Source organism: Macrobrachium nipponense, chromosome 3 (assembly GCF_015104395.2).
Source record: "Macrobrachium nipponense isolate FS-2020 chromosome 3, ASM1510439v2, whole genome shotgun sequence".
Lineage (NCBI taxonomy): Eukaryota > Metazoa > Arthropoda > Malacostraca > Decapoda > Palaemonidae > Macrobrachium > Macrobrachium nipponense.
Window position 1 is genome coordinate 86,464,733 of NC_087202.1, and position 7,500 is coordinate 86,472,232.

Genomic DNA, 7,500 nt, shown 5'->3' on the forward strand with positions numbered 1-7,500 from the left:
CTAATTTAAACAATTACGTCTCTGCCACTCCCCTTTCGTTGGCCTGAAGTGTAGTTTGGTCGGTCCTCACGTTTCTAGTCATTCTGCTCTTGTTCTCTGAACTGATAGGTAGTCTTTTAATACTTCTAAGCTTCTTTTAATAATTCATATTTTTGGGATTGTACCTTTTACTTTTTATTTTACTTTTTTTGTTTTTAAAAAACAAAGGAATAAAATTTTTATTACCAGGACTGATGATGTGCCAATGTTTTGGGGCACGAAACGTCTCTAATAAACTTATCATGAACTGTTGTCTTGCTGGCACCCCTTTTGTTTGAATGTGTAGCTGTCTGCCCCGCCTGTCATTATATATATATATATATATACATATATATATATGTATGTATGTATGTATGTATGTATGTATGTATATGTATATAATAATTATAGTCAAAAATTAACTGATGGGTATCCTTCAGTAAATTCCTATTATGGCTATCGATTTGAGAGTGAGTTAGGTACTATAGGAGTTCATTAACTTTGGTGGGTCGCGAACAGAATGGAAGAGGTTATGGTACTTCCATCCTTTCCAAATAACTGAAAGTATGAGCCGTAAGGCTAACATCTGGTACTACCTTTCCAGTTGAAAAGGTGCAACTCTCTCTCAAACACACACACACACACACACACACACACACACACACATATATATATATATATATATATATATATATATATATATATATATATGTATATATATACATTATATATATATATATATATATATATATATATATATATATATATTCATTTGGGACTTTATCCTGTAGAGACCGCTAGCCTATAGATCATAATTTCGGTATGTAGGTAGTTGCTAGCGCCACACGTAGCTGTACTACCTTGCTGCAATCCACAGTAGTCTACTAAACAACTTCATAACTTGTGTCAACAGACGTATTGTCAACATTACTATAAAAGTGTCAAATTCTTTGTTGTATTTGAAATGTAATCACTCTTAAAAGGACAAAACGAAAAATGCTAGCCTATCTTTATTGTTACCATATTTATAGGATATTTTTTTGCCTTAGCAAGATGATTCATAAACTTTTTATTAAAAAAAAACAATTGTTTTTACATATTTGAAATTAAATTGTTCTTAGAACAAGGTTTAAATGGTATATTTCACTACCAAATGAACAGTTTGAGGGTCTAGGTATATCTTAGGCTACCACACTTCATTCTCTTCCAGTTAACAATTTATAAGACACATCGCTGGATGAAAAACACAAATTAAAAGCTGATTTGTTACGTTTATAAAAAGAAATACAATTATCTTTACTTTGAATCAAATAACCGGTGTCCTGAAATACTCTCACCAAGTGTGACGCATAGGAATTTCGTTGATAAATCAAGTTCGATCAACTTCATTTTGTTCAACAACTCTGACATATATAGCCTTTACGTTTCCAAAACTGAAATATTCATGGCATTGGCTGTATCACGCAGGCCTGCCTATTGCAAAGAATTCTTGATGACTGGCAAAATGCAACAGGTGTCCTTACCATCACAGAGGTATACTTAATAGGAGAGACCTGTTGACACAACCAACATATAGCATCTAGGCCTATAAGCCTAATTATTACTAAACTTTTGTAATATCGGACATGATCCTTCTTAACTTTATATTATCTGTAATATATGAATAATAATGTCCTGATTTTAAAATTGAAATCTTTACTACTCTTATGTGTCAAAATAAAAAAAAATATATAAGACACGTTAACAGAGAACGATATCAAATGCTAACATGACAGTAATCTGACCAGCATGAAATTATGGGTACATAAAGTTCAATATGCTTTCCTTACCAGTAAAATGTTATTCCATTTCCTCTTGAAGAACTCATTCGCCCATTTCTGCAATTATAAATCACACAGCACACCACTAAGAAAGTAATAAACTAAAAGAAACGAGGGTCAGACCCAGCGCCTACTCAGTTTCTGAGGTTCCCAGTTGTAAAGAACCCGCACTGCTCGACCACAACGCTGCAAGCAGCGCCACCCTGGTGGCGCCAACCCTAACTACGAAGTGCTTGTATGCTTTGGCTTCTGGAGGGTTTACTTTGATTTGTCTGTTTGCTGTTTTTAACTTGTTTTCCACTAAAAACAATGAAATCCGAAACAGGAAATGAAAAGATGAAAAGAATCTTTTGCACCAAAGATTCAAACATTTTTGTCTCTAAGTGGAACAGTACCGTGCTATGTGTGCAGTTCTTTAGGTCTAATTTAAACCTATAGTGGTGTGTTTGTTTGATAATTCCCTCTCGCATATTTCCAGTACATTAAGGTACGTCATTGCCAGTTTTAAAATTATTCATATATTTTGCACGAAATAAAATTATGGCCCAACTTCCAATGTCTACTGTTACTTTATAGCTTTTGGGAGTATGGATTCATTTTTATTCTACATCTCATTAACGTTCAAGTGACCGGGCATTTTCTGTTCCCATTCCATCTCTTTGTTTAACTTTCATCTTTATCGTTCCTTGATTCTTATACTTCAATTGTACCGAAGCGATAATGACAATGTTTCTATGAGAACAATGTTTAGATAAACAAAAACAAAACAGCGAAGCTTATTACACCGTCAAAGACTACTTTCTATTGCATTAGTCTTGTGTTGTTGTTATTTGATTTTAGTTTGAGTTCGTGCATGATTGTGTTTGTGTGTGTGTGTGTGTGTGTGGGTGTGTTTAAAAACTAACCGTCATTTTGATAATATACACTCAATAAAATGATGGTAAGTTACTATACATCAAAGTGAAACGGGGAAATTATATATATATATATATATATATATATATATATATATATATATATATATATATATATATATATATGTGTGTGTGTGTGTGTGTGTGTATATATATATATAATATATATATATATATATATATATATATATATATATATATATATATATATATATATATATATATATATATATATATATATATATTATATATATTATATATATATATATATATATATATATATATATATATATATATATATATATATATTCTTTGTTGACAGGTAAGAATGGTGAAAGAAGATTGAGGGCAGTTAGCTTATGTAACAGTGAAATCTCTTACCTCGAGATCATTCACAATCACATTCTTTTTATTACTACTGCTCTTGATAATGAATTGTCTTTTGTTTTATGGAAGTCACAAGTTGATGTTATATATTTTTCTTATTTCTTGAGGATTTTTTTTCTTTTAACTAACACCCCAAAAATATCGATGTAATTCAGTGTAGTTTAGTAGTGTGATGTGGTGATAATCAAGAAGTAATTTCTTTTTAGTCTAATTATTTGAATGATTGAAATATTATGCAAATGTACACTTTTTGGTAAGGCCACGTGTTTATTTATTTATTCATTTTGTCAATTCCCGCCAAATTAAAATGTTTTCACCTATGTAACTAGTACGAGCTCAAGTATTCAGTCCAGTTGCAATCAAGGTCCTTTAAATATACTCTTAGCATTTAAAGGTTGGTTGAAATATTTCATGCGGATTCTCAAAAGTAACTAGAACTTCAGTCTAGAAATTATGTGACAATGGAATAACCTTTGACTCAAGTATGGGTTCCATGTGAGTTTTTTTTTTTTTTTTTTTTTTTTTTGCATATTTTAGTTTCCTCCTCTATCACCTTTATCCGATATCCTTTCAGTAACTAATTAAATATACAATGTTCTGTTTATAGAAGTAAGAGGTCCTGGTAAGTAGGAAAATTACTATTGTAAAATTATGTAAACACTATGAAATAACTGTAAATCTGCATTCATTATTTTTCTAATAACAGATTAGAAAAAAAAAGATATCCTTTCAGTTACTAAAAAGTACAGCTTTTGATGCAACTAAATAAAGATTTGCTCCTTTTCTCAGTCCCGATTCCGAATCAATATCCACTTTTATATATCATTAATAATCATAAGAAGAATTTGGTGTACTCCGTTCCATGTACCTGTCTCTTGTTCGTATAAACACGCATGTATCCACCTCTGGCGGAAACTACTTGTGACGCCCTGTTTAGTATTAGCCAGTCCGGGATCAAAGTATTCTATGCATACAGTTCTATCTATCATTAATATAATTTGTCGACCACGCAATATAGAAATGGGTGAACATAATACTTTGATGCCCCAGGGATTAATGCTAAACACGGCGTCACAAGGAGCGTCCGCCATGGGTGGATACACACTGGGTGAATACCTTTTTCGTCCCACTTCTGAACTGGTAAGTAAGAGTCTAGTATACACAGACTAAACCTGCATCGTTCATTGTTACTCAGTTTTGCTTGTACTTGAATACTCAAAGCCACTATATTTCCACGATCTCAGATCATACACCACGTAAACTTTCAAAATTCCTTTCGTGTAATCATTGAAAGACATCCGGACAAATTAATATTGATTTTTAAAAAAAGATTTTTCATTTTATTCTCTATTTCAGGTCACCAATCCTGTGGCATTTCTGCGTTTTGCCCGAACCTTGTTTAGTCGGCGACTATTCTAATACGACTTGGCCGAACCAGAGACGAGAAGGTCGCATAAATATTTAGATGAGAAACGCATCGTGGGACGAACAAAAGCTTTGGAAAACAAACGAAAACTTTTGTGGGGTCCCGATGTCCTTATGTCTTCCCTTCACGAGTCAGACACTTTTATTTGACTTTGTTGCATGCTTTTATTTTAAGTGATTTTTGCATCTGTCTATGTGGGTCAAAACTTCTAACTCAATTTTCGACCTGTTCCCTTCGTCCGATGGACTTGAAATTTTGCGTGGTTACTCAATTCCGATGACAATACAGCTTTAAATGATCAGAAGGTCAGCAGTGAACTCTAATGACCCTACAGTGAAGTCTCCCAGTATCTTAGGATTTATATGAAACTCTTCGTATTTTTCATTATTTCTTTGAGACAGGAGAAAGGCTCTACAGGATATCAATTTCGTTAGCTACAGACATAAATCGGGTACAATTTCTGTCAAAATTAATAAGTATAGAAAAACAATTTTTAAGCACGCTTTTATTAGAATGTAGTAAAAAGTGAAATATAATTTTTTTGAAACACCAGGATTTTCTTACAATTAATCATGTCTACAAACATAAAAGCCTTGGCATAAAAATTGAAGGAAATGTGACAAGAAATGAAAAACAAACTTTTCTTCCATGTCGACATGATTAATTGTAAGAAAATCATGGTGTTTCAAAAAACTTATTTTCCATTTTATAGCGCAGTTTAATAAAAGCGTGCTTTAACATTTGTTTTTCTTTTTACCCAGAGTTTTACTGCGGCGTGTGTCGTCTTCCTAAGTGCTTGACTCATACGTCTGCTAGGTTAGGTTTTCCTAACAAAGCAGTTTTCAAAAGTCCATCGAGCTAACTTCTCTCATCTAATGACCTGCCTTTTGGGCTGTGATCTGAGTCTGCCTTGCTTCCCTTCACATGCAATTTATTGCTTCATACGATAGAGTTCTTATAAAGTAGAACATCATAGATTCGTTCTAACTAAAAAGAAACTGTGCATCTTACCATAATGATAAAATTTCGTTTAATAAACAAAATTATTTCAAAAGTCGACACATGATACATGATTTCCTCTTTACAACGTATAAATTGCTGCGGTAAGCAGAGAGAGAGAGAGAGAGAGAGAGAGAGAGAGAGGAGAGAGAAAGGAGGGAGGGCTGGCACAGGTGAGGCTCATTACACACTGAGCAAAAGGATAGCCCTCTCTCTGTCACTCTTTTACCACCTCATACCTCTAACACCCAAACACATATCATAGTGACAGCGGGGAGGAGAGGCAGCGCATAAGGAACGGTTCTTTCCCCGCCTCGTAAAGTGGGCCATAGAACAAACTGTCACCTGGCCACCCATTCAAGAATATTCTCTGTTTAAGAATTCTCGTCGTGGATTATTTAGATGTTTCTTCCCCCAAGTCAGGGGTTTCTTTTAAAGGAGAAGCGATGGGCTGCTGATAAGATGGTTATAGAAGTTGACATTTGCTCGGCTGAATAGTTTACAGTTTAGCGGACTGTTGAACTGCGTATATAATGCGTGCATGTACTAAGTATGTATATATATATATATATATATATATATATATATATATATATATATATATATGTATATCTGGTACATATATATGTGTATATATATACTTACATATATGCACACACACACACACACACACACATATATATATATATATATATATATATATATATATATATATATATATATATTTATAGTATACATACGTGTAATATATATACTTATAGTATATTTACATTATATATATATATATAATATATATATATATATGTGTGTGTGTGTGTGTGTGTGTGTATGTATATGTACTTAAGTATACATTCATCTATACGCAACATCCACCGCTTGACAATCTCTAATATCTTGTCTTGTTTTTTATAGTTTAGATTAAGGACACCATAAGACCCAGCAATGACCTCACTTGTCTCCAACTCGGTGAAGAGACGAGAGTGGAAATAGGAAATGGGGGGGGGGGGGGGGGGGGGCGGGGGGGGGGGGGGGATATCACAGAAGAATAGGAAGATGAAACGATAAAGAGACTTGGTAGAAAAATAGTGGATGATAGGCGCATTAGTTTCTTGCATAGAACTTTTGCCAAACGTGTGGTCTATGAAAAATAACGTGAACATTTTTTTCCTGAAGTGGTAGATTTTAAGTTTCATTTATTAAATAAAATTAACAGAAACACTCGTATATATATATGTATATATAGCATTCAGCAGGGTCCAACAAACACAAAAAACGGCCATGTTTATTAATGAGACGTTTCGCACATTATCTATATGCATCCTCAGTCTGCAAGAATAACATAAAATACGTTAAATTTTACAAAAAATTATTTTTCATAAAAAAAACATAGTTGAGAAAAAGAAATTGACAAAATTAAGTTTAATACAAACTAAAGGGTATATAGTAAAAAAGGAACCAGTTCTCACCAAATCATCCAAAGGAGAAGGAGAACAACGAATGACTAAAACTTGACACCAACCTACGACTTCAGCTATGCAAGGTAAAGAGAAGAAGCGGAAACGTTAGAATTCAAAGAAGGAACAAGCCCTTTGATGTATAAGAACTCAAGGGAAGTTAGGTAATTGCTACGACTTCTTCCACCAATGATAGAGAAGTCCCTTTTATTTATTTCAATTTTGCATATGGAGGCATGATTAGAAAATTCTAGTTTACTTAATTTCTGACCCATTCTAAAATTGTATCCCACATGGCTACAGTATCTCATCTGCAGTAAACTACGGCTTGATCCAACATAAATACCGGGACATCCCGGGCACTTGAATTTATAAATAATGTTGAATTTCATGAAGGCCTGCAGTTTGTCTTTATAGCCGAAGAATACGCCGGTCTTGAGTGGATTGATTGGAATTAAATACATTTTAAGGCAGCCAAATTC